This window comes from Ptychodera flava, chromosome 3 (assembly GCF_041260155.1).
Source record: "Ptychodera flava strain L36383 chromosome 3, AS_Pfla_20210202, whole genome shotgun sequence".
Classification (NCBI taxonomy): domain Eukaryota; kingdom Metazoa; phylum Hemichordata; class Enteropneusta; family Ptychoderidae; genus Ptychodera; species Ptychodera flava.
The window spans coordinates 43,123,421-43,136,398 of record NC_091930.1 but is presented as its reverse complement, the minus strand read 5'-3'; the positions used below and the strand labels follow the sequence as shown (position 1 = coordinate 43,136,398).

The 12,978-nt window shown below is 36.7% G+C and overlaps 1 long non-coding RNA gene across 1 annotated transcript; it reads right to left on the bottom strand.

Moving 5' to 3' along the window:
* Window positions 1–1,023: 1,023 nt before the first annotated feature.
* On the bottom strand, window positions 1,024–4,730 carry LOC139130081 (uncharacterized). The gene is made up of 3 exons (XR_011551776.1): window positions 4,522–4,730; window positions 1,723–1,787; window positions 1,024–1,413 (listed from the first exon to the last, which is right to left on the bottom strand). It is a non-coding gene; the product is annotated as an uncharacterized lncRNA (long non-coding RNA).
* Window positions 4,731–12,978: the final 8,248 nt, after the last annotated feature.

The following is a 12,978-nucleotide window of genomic DNA, read 5'->3' as shown; positions in this document are numbered from 1 at the left end:
ATGTTCAAGAGAATCCATAGGATAGCTAGGTGTGTGCCTCAATCAGGCAAAACAACAGTTAGCAATAATAACAACAGTAATAAATATCAATTTCTGCAAGTCATTTAAAAATATACCACCAAGGGCACAGTATTGCTCCTATCTGACAAACAAAAAGAGGTATTCCTATTTCCACTTATTCACTCAAAATACTATTGTGTTTGCAAAGAGTTTGAACTTTCAATTTTCATGGGCAGAATTCGTTTTAACAGCCACTTTTCAATTTTGTAGATCAACAATAAAAATTTGATGGTCCTTGCTTGAAATGTTAAGATTTACTCAGAGTCAAGTTATACACAAGTTTGTTTGTGTAAGTAAGTTTGTGTGGTGAAGTTACCTGATATTATCATTCATCACTCATCTTATTCAATCTACACATGATTCACTCGGCTGCCTTCATCTTTGTGAAGATTTACTTAATTAAGTGATACCATGACAGGTTTTTTTGTTTATGTAACATAATGATTGGAACTGATACAAATAAACTGGAGTCTGTTTTATTGGTATGGTGCATCTTGCCATATGCCTTCTTGTGGATTGAAATCCCTCATCAGTGTATGGGGTTTCCTCCATGAAATATTTGCTAAAGTTGATCCACTACATAAAACATAAGCTCACAACTTTTTGTAGATCATATTTCACTACAAATTGGCATCAAATAAAACTACATTATTTTCAGTGTCTTCAAAATTGATTTACAAGGTATTCCGGGTTGGAATAGGTCATTCAAGCTTGCGGACTAATATATTGGCTCCAAAAACAAAAAATCATTGGTTCCCCCAGTTTGAAAAATGATTTGGCTTAGGTAGTCTCCAGGGATTTTTATAAGAAAATGCAAAGCTATCAGATAAACACCAATGAGACAAAAGCACTTTTGACCGAAATTGACAAAATTGCTCCAAAAATACAAAATTTGCATTTTCTCACTGTATAAAAATATCTGACTTAAGTCATCTAAGGACCTGTATACTGAATATCAAAAGTCTGACAAGGAGTTTTGAAGAAAAAAATAGATCTACAATGACAAAAATAATCTCAAAAATACAAAGTTGCATATCTTGGCACGATTTTACAAAATCTTATTGCTGCCATCCTAAGGGACATGTATAATCAATATTAATGTGTCTGACCAGAACTTTTGAATGATATTTTTGGTTAAATATGACAATAATTGCCTTAAAATTTAAGTTTTAAAATATTTCATAACAATATGAACAAATGTCAATAAGGTTATCCCTGCAGAACAGTATCTTTAGATTTCTGTGGCAATACTAGAGTTTATTTGCTTCTTCAAGCATAACCATTCTTTTCCTTGACATAAGGTAAACTTCAGCCTCCTCCAACAACACAATTGTGATGTAGTCTACAACAAACCTGAGTGAGAAAAATAGAAATATAGATATACTATTAATACATTTTTGTATATTTCAAATGCTATGCTGACAAGCTAAATATTGATTTTTTAGCAATCTTTTTGTAGTAAAATAACAACTTACAGTGGACAAATATAAATAATGAAAATAATATCAAAAGTAAGCATTACAGGCCCTCTAAATTTTTGAGAGTTGTAATATAATAACTTACACAATTATCCAAAACCATTCACAGGATACAGCTCAAGTTGTAACAACAAAATGGTACACCAATGTGAGTAGCAACATATGAACATAATACCCTACTTACATTGACGTTTCTTTCACATTCCTCTTCCATCTGTTGTTAAGGCAGTGTCATATCATTCAAAGATACTGTCAAAACAAACAGAAATCCATTATTACATCAGAATGAATAAACACTGTTAACAGACGTTTCATATTAAAAAGTATTCTTTTTTTAATACTCTCTGTTTTCAACAGACATGCCATAAACCTTCAAAAGACACGTTTATGTTTTACTTTGCATATAAAAATGATATTAGTCTTGCAATGGTTATGTATAAGTGGAGCTGACAACAGTTGCCCCAAATGGGCAGTGACACATATGATTTGAATAAAATATCACTTTTAACATGGTCGTCATTTCCTTCTTTTGGCAGGTTACATCTGAACATATTTTACAGTACATGATCCTCATACAAATTAAAATGCCTCTTATTCAAAATGTAAGAACTTTATTGCCAATCAAAAAAGTTTTGTTTAACAACATTTAAAGAAAATAATGTGAAAATTTAAGAAAGTTTGACCAAGTCAGTATGGAGTTAAATTGTTTGGAAATCTTGAAATTGGAAGAATAGTAAAGCTAGGAAATTGGGTGATTTGCAAACATTTGCAAAAATTAACACTTCTTTATCAAGCAACCTACGACTGCTTGACAGCCTTGAAGATGAACCCAAATAATAATATTTTAATCTTGGGTAACAATTCATTAAATTAAATGAATGTCTACAAAAAAGTGATTTTGGTGCAAAATACCCTGTGTTGGGTGCAGCGCCCCTTAATTAGCAGGTTTTATACCACTGCAAAGTCTCTGTGCAACCAGGTGACACATTCTGACTCAGCATGATCTAACAGCAGATTCCTGCATAAAATTTTGATTTGAAAACTTGAATCACTTTTTAATAGCATGAAAAGAGCAAAACATAGGAGAAACTTAGATGACAAAGCCTTATAAGGGAAAGTGTACCACATGACTCCGTGCAACCAGGTGACACATTGTGACTCAGCATACTCCTAAAGCAGACGACTGCATACAATTTTGATTTTGAATCACTTTGTAATAGTATAAAAAGAGCAAAACCAATGAGAAAAATTAGCAGTCACAGCCTTAGCACAGTAAGAGAGATGCACCAGAGTGTCAGTGCAACCAGGTGACACATGGTGACTCAGCATACTCAAAATGCAGTTCCTGCAAATAATTTAATTAGACAACTTAAATCAATTAGTGATAGCATAGAAAGATGAAAACCAATGAGAAAACTTAGAAGTCACAGCCTTAGCACAGTAAGAGAGATGCACCAGAGTGTCCGTGCAACCAGGTGACACATGGTGACTCAGCATACTAAAAATGCAGTTCCTGCAAAATATTTAGATTAGACAACTTAAATCAGTTGGCGATAGCATAGAAAGATGAAAACCAATGAGAAAACTTAGAAGTCACAGCCTTAGCACAGTAAGAGAGATGCACCAGAGTGTCCGTGCAACCAGGTGACACATGGTGACTCAGCATACTAAAAATGCAGTTCCTGCAAAATATTTAGATTAGACAACTTAAATCAGTTGGCAATAGCATAGAAAGATGAAAACAAATGAGTAAACTTAGAAGTCACAGCCTTAGCACAGTAAGAGAGATGCACCAGAGTGTCAGTGCAACCAGGTGACACATGGTGACTCAGCATACTCAAAATGCAGTTCCTGCAAATAATTTAATTAGACAACTTAAATCAATTAGTGATAGCATAGAAAGATGAAAACCAATGAGAAAACTTAGAAGTCACAGCCTTAGCACAGAAAGAGAGATGCACCAGAGTGTCCGTGCAACCAGGTGACACATGGTGACTCAGCATACTCAAAATGCAGTTCCTGCAAAATATTTAGATTAGACAACTTAAATCAGTTGGCGATAGCATAGAAAGATGAAAACCAATGAGAAAACTTAGAAGTCACAGCCTTAGCACAGTAAGAGAGATGCACCAGAGTGTCCGTGCAACCAGGTGACACATGGTGACTAGCATACTAAAAATGCAGTTCCTGCAAAAAATTTAGATTAGACAACTTAAATCAGTTGGCAATAGCATAGAAAGATGAAAACAAATGAGTAAACTTAGAAGTCACAGCCTTAGCACAGTAAGAGAGATGCACCAGAGTGTCCGTGCAACCAGGTGACACATGGTGACTCAGCATACTCAAATGCAGTTCCTGCAAATAATTTAATTAGACAACTTAAATCAATTAGTGATAGCATAGAAAGATGAAAACCAATGAGAAAACTTAGAAGTCACAGCCTTAGCACAGTAAGAGAGATGCACCAGAGTGTCCGTGCAACCAGGTGACACATGGTGACTAGCATACTCCAAATGCAGATTCTGCAAACATATTTGATTAGACAACTTAAATTAGTTGGCGATAGCATAGAAAGATGATAAACCACTGGGAAAACTTAGAAGTCACAGCCATAGCACACTAAGAGAGATGCGCCGGAGTGTCCATGCAACCAGGTTTATAATGCTTTGAGCATTTTCGACCGTTGTTACTGAAGCAGTGCCATGAATACAAAAGCAAGCACAGTAGCTTTGTACGGCTTTGGACCATAACGATCAAACACTAAAGTGCTGAATCTGTCGAGGTCGATCATGATGACTGATGTATGTAGACACAGTCAGAGGCGAACTGTCATGTAGACCTGGTTTCGTCTGACCTCTGAATTTTAAAGACCCTTGAATTTTAAAACCGCCTGCATGCTAACACCAGAGATATATGAGAAATCGTATCCTTGTGTTACAAGCCTACGATCAAGAATCGAACAGACTACTATACTTGTACTCACTTGCTTCGAAATGGCACAAATGAAAACGTGCTTTGACAACCAGAGCTAGCACAAGGTATCAAGAATGCAAGGAATTACCCATGCTTGGACTTTCAACTCTGATCTTTGACATCGAAACATAACCAAATATGGGTGTGTCATAGCCAACAACCACATGACATATTTACAACCAGATGACAGGACTCCCAAACGCGCGTACTCCCTCTATCGAAATATACCCTTCTTTCTCAGTTGGGCGCCGCCATGTTTTTCTTTTTGAGAACTCGTAATAAACAAATACGAAACAAATTACTATGATATAACATGCCTTTTATAAAATATACCTCTTTTATTAGCCAGTAAATGTTATTATACACCTTGTCGCTGATACAAAGTATCGTTGATATAGATAAACGGAGAAAACTGTCGTGCATATGAACGGGGGCATACGCAAAGAATGCTGGGATTGAATTATAGAAGAGCGCCCCCTGTGTCAATAATTAGATTCAAAAATTGCAAGTTTTTAGACGGAACTCTATAGTTTTCAGCTTGCAAGTGGAAGGTGGGCAGTGCGGTTACCATTGCAATGATAATGATTGCATAATACGTCCCTTGTTTATCGCAATAGGCTGTTATCATTGTAAAAATTGCCAATTTTTGTCCAAATTTTTTACACGCTACAGAAAATCTATACCTGCCCTGCTGCAGCCTGTGCAGGGTTTGACGTCGTGTGTACGTGAACTGCTTTCATCAGAGGAAAGTGGGCATAGTTGGCATATAAACGTTTATGAAGTAACAAATACAGTTTATCATGAATCAATACAAATAACATTGCCAATCTTAACCCCTGGCGTGACACCAAGGGCTTAGCCCTATATAATATTATTCAAGTGTTATGTGCAGTAATTCTAAGTACATGTTGATTTTATTCCTTATGTATTGAAATGTTTTGTCTCTAATAAAATCAGTAAACAGCTTAACTAATTTTAAGAACTTGAACATCAACATATTTCGTAGGTTTACACAATCGTCAGACGTACTAATGGCGCTTCAGATCGAAAAGTTTTCAGCTGCTGTGGGAACAGTACCACATCAAGAGCAGTATATATCGTTGCTTCTTTTCACTGTCATGCACCATAGTGACTGGCGACATATGGGTAATATCTGCTCGCTTAAATACAAAGTGTTATAATATAATGAGTCAATTTCAGGTGAATTATCAACATGAAAAAAGTAACAAACCGACCAATAAACAAAATTTACTCATTGGCTATCTGCAGGCCACAGTTGCAAACCAGTGTAGAATAATAACATGAATAATTAACTAGTATGTTATACGTACGACTATAAAAAATTGTAAAAAGAACACTCATGCAATTTTTTTTTTTTTTTTAAGTCACTAAAATTTCACTCAGCCTCATCTTCAAAGCTAACAATTTTCAAAACATGTGCTGTCATCCCTCATTTGAAGCTTACAGAGTTTATTTTCAGGTACCTTTGCTCAGGTATACTATCTAACAAATGTAACTACATGTCAAAATTTAATGCTTTACGTGGATTGGACATCGTTCAATTAGGAAAGTTTTTTTTTTCACTCTGGAGTATAGACTGTACTGACACGCAGATTACAGCCGCTGTGTCTCTCCGCGCCTAATCGGCTCAATACACAAGACAGTGAAACAGAAAGTACACAATACTATACATTAAACGAAAAACCACCAATACATGAACGATGTGTGGAGTTGCTTTCCCTTTACTAACCACCAATATATGAACGATGTGTGGAGTTGCTTTCCCTTTACTAACTACGGATGATACATTCAAAAGCTGTTGGTACGCTGATAAAATAACAAATAATCAAACAGATGCATATTCTGTCATTTTGTAATGTCATATCGGACGTAAATATCGAATGGAGGGGACCATCCATGTACACGATAAATATAGGCTGTCCGCAAGAGGCGCAGGTCATGCCGCATGCGAGACGATATGACAAATCAAGTTTCCAGTTTGCCACCACAATTGTGTGCGTGTAGTTTCCATTTGGTGTGTTATTAAAAATGTCAATTTAATATTGTTTGTCGCGAAAACATACAATTAAGTGGTGAAAACATTCAGCCAAATGAGATGTGCTTTACGTATACTGCACATTGTTCAACTTAGATAGCGTCTCTATGGTCTACTACCCCTTTTTATAGATGTAGACCTAACGTCACGACGTTTTTCATTAATGAATGTCCTCGCTTTCTTCTACGCTTCATTGGGAATTAAATTTGTATTCTAGCTCCCTCTAACGCTTTCTCGATGTAGTCACAATGATGTCCCATCTTTCTAATTGCTGATTACGTCACAGGGTAGAGTGTTTCCAAGGAAAATCGCTGGTCACAAACCTTGATAACTTTCAGAAAAATTACGGTATCAAGACTCACTTATTCTGCAAGACTTGCTAATAATTTTGGTGTCTCTGCAGAATGCAATAGAATATTACATCCTACATTAGTGTATGCTGTTTTATAAATAATTTCCATGGTTGTTAGATCAATTGATATTTCTGTCACTGACCTGAGCTATCTACCGATGTCTCGGGCAGGATATCTAACTGTTTTGAACACGTATTATACGGGGCAAAATGTTACTTAGAACACCCACCTTCAACTACGTATTTTCAAAGAACACTATGAAAGCTGTGAGCTTTTGACCGAACAATAACATTTAAATACCATGCAGGCATTTTCTTGTGCTTACTTTATGAAAATTTGAAAGAGCGATTCATGCATATTTTCAATGTGTACGATTACTACCTTATAGATTGAGGCATGACAGCTTCGCTAACATGAGGTCTGCGAAGACCCAAGAGCACTGTTGGTGGAAACTTTCAGCCAATGCGAGTGTACAGTCACGGTACAATATATACCCACAAAGAATCACTATTCCAATAAGTGCAACATATTAATCGTCCATGGCAACACCGTTTAGAATGTTGATTGCATAAATTTGAATTGAGTATTGCCCTTGGGGGCGCTTTGGTTGCATTTGACAAAACAGACTTTAGTATATGGATTATTTTCACCGACATATTAGAAGACAAATCTTAACACTTCCCCAATGAAAGCATTAGGTATTCATGCTTTGTCCACTGCTGTAATAAGACCCCAAAATTAATGAAACAGTCACAGTTGATAACATTATTATGCATCTTGAGAATGTGTACATGCCCGAAATATAAAATCATGGCCCGTTCGTTTATTTTCTATAATTGGTTGGACACCATCAATTCTTTCATCTTGAAAACAAAGGCAGTTACACTCAGAGAATTCAAGTATCGACAAGAAACCCAAGTCAATGTGCGATATTATGAAAAAGAAAAAGAAGCCTTGGTGTTCATAAAGGTATGAGATTTTATTTACCTAATAAAATGTGCATAGTCCATTAACTTGAAGTGTGGTATTCTTGAATGTTTTTACGGAAATATATTAGAGTACAAAGCAAATGAGAAAGGAATTTCTATACGAATATTTGAAAACCAGTAATATTACAGTTGATTTCAATCAACAATAAACAAATTATTGCTTATCCAAATCTCATATTGTATTAGTTTTGTTTTGCTTTTGGTTGAAAAAACGACCTTTTCTTGGTCGACAACCCATCACCATTACTTACAATTCCTACCAACTAACTAAATAACGTGTTTATTCGAAAGGTCAATGTCCATCCCTCACAAACAACTTTCCTATAGCCGTATAACTTTCTATAGGGGGAGGTTAATGAGCAATGACGTCATTTTTTGAAGACTGCCGTCATCGGCTCATGCGGACAGGTTTTGCTTGTCTTGGAATCACGCTCGATTCTCAATCAACAACTGGCTGAAAACATTCTGCACATGCGGAAATCGCAAAACAGAAAGACAATCTTGTAAACAGTGGAAATCCGATGGAATTCTGTCATTTCTTTCGTAAGTTACATATTTTTGAAAATCGCTCTCAAAAATTTGTGATTTTCCGAATTTTTCTGGGCATTTTTTCTGTCCTTTTTAGAGGACCTGGAGAAGATAAACGAGATTTTTAATGCGGAAACCGCTAATTTTCCAGTGACCTGAATATATCACCTAACATTTCCACCAACTACCAAGTCGGGAACGCGACTGTAAATGTATGGAACGGGATTTTATGCATAGCATATTTTCCGTCTTTTGACAAATAGGATTGGCTTGTTTGACGCAGAAAATGAAGGAGAAGCATATCTCCATGTTGACACGTCTATGCCGTGTGTGTGGCACACAAGACCTAACAAGCCTGCAGATGTCAACTTATATGCCAATGAACTTGTGCCACCACAATGTTGATCAAGTCCGTCCAGGCCTTATCGACACCCCGACTTCCCCCGCCCTCCCATGGCAGTACGTACGTACGCGTACGGCATACGACCACAAAATTACCTCTGAAAACAGTTTCACGCCGCAAAATCCGATGACCCTGCTTGGAAGTAGTTATCCGACTGCTGCAGTCTTTTAGTTGATGCTTTCCGTTTGTTCACTATAGCCTTTATCAATGGGACAACGCAAAATGTTTTGCCGTCGCTAGCCATTGTTTACGTATTGATTTTGAAATTCGCTGGATATTGCGGGGTCACGTCAGGTCGTAAGCCATGTGCGCATGGGCACCAAATTTACCTAGCAGCCTCGGCGAAAAGTTATACGGCCATAGGGCTCTATGGGGAAAGTTGTTTGTGTCCCTTAAACGCTAACGATGACGTAGCGCGTCTAAATTATGAAAGAAAAGTAATAAAGGGTCAGGTATTTCAAACACTAAATTTAGAATATAAGACTAATTGATATTTAAAATGTTCTGTCAAAGTTGAAGTTGATATTGATCAAAACTGTTAAAGAAGACTTTATTTGTAAAAAAATACAACTTAAAAGGACTTTCATTAAAAAAAGAAATGTAATGTGATTATAACATTTATCTACTTGAGAAACACTTGCAAAGACTTCGACCAGTCTATATATGAGGTAAGAGAAGTCGAGAATTACCAGGCTTGCAAATTTGCTTACATTTTCTTGCCTGTTCTCGTTTTAAAATGTTAGTGTGTTTTTCCCTTCCGCGTCCATGTCAAGCGTAAGTTATAGTATTTTCCTCAAAGACGGAGAGCCCTCGCTTCAGTTTCCGAGAACTAGATGGATAAAATCATCAACTTTTTGTTCAGTTTTTTGTTTGTTTAGGTACTGCTGCAAGTATGCCTTTTCAATAAAAACGATTTCATGGTATTTGATACATCGTCTATGTATGTATTCTGTCTGTAAAAACGTCAGCGGCTGTGTTTAGGTTGTTGCGCGGCACAACAGAGGGTCCAAGCTGACTTTTATATATTTTCGCACTTTCCACCATTATCGTTCTTCAAACATGCAGCTCAACGACGTCAGCACATAATATGAATGAACTAAAAGCATGGTTTAGCTTTTTAAAGTCCTAGGGTAGGAAAATAAAGTCAGAAACTTAATCTCTGTCATCACAAATTTTGTAACGTACTGGTAGATGTTCTCCTTCAGGCCGTTCAGATTTATTTAATTTTTTCTGAGCTGTTTCTCCACATGGTTGTTGATATTGACTTTTAACTTTCTACATTTTCTCTCATGATCGTCGGACGGTAGCCTAGTTGATTTCATCACAGACAAGATTTCAGGGTTCCGATTTTTCCCAATATTTTCTCTCCACAACCGATCGCGCCAGGTCGTGGCTGCCAGCACAATATATGCCTTTGGTCCCCCGCGGTGTGTCCTCGTGACATCAAAAGCGTCCTCGGTAAACATCTGAGGATTATATGCTCCCTCTGCTATAATAACCATTCAATACAATTCAAGATGACTTCATGCTTTTTTGAAAAAAAAATTAGACCTCTTTGATAATTCTGCATCTAACCCTGTTCCTCTTTCGTTAACATCCATACATGTATAGAGCAGCGGTTGGCATGACTTCAAAATGTTGATATGACTTCTAATGCGTCATTTTATCGAGGATGTATGTTCTTAATAGACACTTGCCCTCCCAATTGTTATTCTGTGCTAAGCTCTAGTTTTGTATAGTTTATCTCACTTAAAGAAGTGAACTGCTGCTAATTTTTTTTTCGAAAATGTCCATGCGACGACAAAAGCGTCCATTACAATTGGCATTGCAACATTTGAGTCTAGCCCCTATCTTACCAGACATTTAGCATGGGGACACCATAGAAGTCAGGAACACATAAGAGGTCTTAACACAGGTTTCAATCTTGTTTGTGTTTTGAAAATATCAATTTCGCCGAAAACTCAATTTGAAATATTTTTGATTGCACCAAAAATATATACACAGTAGGAAGATTTAGTCGCATCAAAATAGTATTGATTAGAAGAGTATCTTGTTCCGCTTTCTTTTCTAAATTTAGTTTGTGAATGCCTATATGTCATCGATTATTTATTGTATTATTGTTAATGCAAAGTCTAACCAAACACGGAACCTACAAACATAAAAGGGACAGCATGCTGACATAGTTATCCTCCCGCAGCCAAATTATCGTCTCTGCTTATGTTGTCATATTAACATCTGTTTGATAGGTTATAGTTTCGAAGTATATCGCTGCATCATACCACATGTCATGTGAATCACTAATTGCCACTTACGCATACACTTAGGGGCAATATATATTTGTGAACCACATATATTGCAGAAATCAACCTACCTGAGCCATGGAGAAATTTACTAACCAGTACGACAGCGATAACAACAACGGTGCGGAGTCCGAGACTTTTTAAATGCGGTTCCTTCATGCTGAACAATCTAATATTTGCTTTGGGTGATACATTCAAATGCAATGGTTACCCTTATGGATGGACAAATAATCAAACAGGTGCATATTCTGTCATTCCGTAATGTCAAATGGGACCTGAATATCGAATTTATAGGAACATCAATATACTCGGGAAATATAGGCTGACCGCAAGAGATGTAAGTCATACAAAACCCTGTGACAAATCATCTTTCAAGTGAACAAGTTATCACTCCAACTGTGTACGTAGATGCCATGCGGTGTGTGATTAAGAAATGCCAATAATAACCTCGTTTGTCGGAAAAAGATGCAATCAAGTGATAAAAACTCTCAGCAAATGAAATTTGGCCTCACGTGTACTGGCATTGTTCCACTGAAAGAGTTTATCCATGGTCTGTTACCCTTTCTACCAGGTATAGATTTAACATCACGACTATTTACAATAATGGATATTCTGACTGTCTTCTACGCTTCTTTTGGAATTATATTTCTATTTTTACTCCAATCGCCGGTTTGCTTACGCAGTAAAAATAATGATCCGTCTTTTCAATTGTTTGTCAGGTCGCAAGGTATAGTGTTCCCATGGAAATATGCTAGTCACGAAACCTTGATAATTTTTTTAAAAAAGGTATCAAGACCAACTTGTACTGCTGGATGTTCTTGCAAAATTTTGCATGCAGAACGCGATAGAATATTAATTCCTACATTCGGCTCAGCTACTTATAACTAAATTTAATTGTTGTAAGATCGGTTGATATATCGTCACAGAGGGCAGTGTACTGTTTTCACAAACTATGGGGCAAACTTTTGCAAGGGAATTCACCTCCCGACTCCAAATTTTCAAGGAACACTTTGATGGGCGTGATCTTTTCACAGAAATATTAAAAAGCACTAAGGAAACATTTTGTTTGCATGCGTAATCCGTGCTTTTTCGGAATGAGAACGATTATAGCTCTCTTTCAGTTGCTATGTTTATACATGTTGTGTACTCAACGGGTTAAATGCCCGTTTAAAGGATTTAGCGTGATAAGTAAATCTTATCATACACCAATGCCAATATCGCTTCATTCTAGACTTTTACTGTAAAATAACATGGTAAACGTCGAGATATGCACCATAAACGTCATCGGTTTTGAAGTGTTCCCCAACTACATTTTGCTATTTGATGGTAAACAACGTAAACAAACAAAATGGATTGCTGCCGCTCTCCAACTGCGAAGCGATGTCAGCGACGTACAAATTTGAAGGATTTGAAGGACACGGATATTTCGGGCTGCTAAATATGGATATGAATTTCATTTTATTATTTCTATATGTTTTACATTTATACACGTCCATATTACAGAATAGAAAAAAATACATAAATATACCAATCATCTTCGAAGTAAACACTATAAATACGATGTTGAGACTTGTAATGTTTCCCGATGTACTTTCTATTAAAGTTTGTGTTTTCTTTAACACAAGCTCTGAGCAAACATCCTGCCGTTCGCACGACACTGTCTTTCTCCGAACAGGTTGCGAGCGCGTGACGTGACAGCGATGCCGCAAGCGTGACGCTTGTTGACATGGTAAAACTCAGTGTAAACAAAAAATATTGTGCCTGGTACTACCATCGAGCATGATCAAAAATAGGGGAGATTTAAAGTAAAGAACAGTTTTGGTCGGTTACAATTGTAT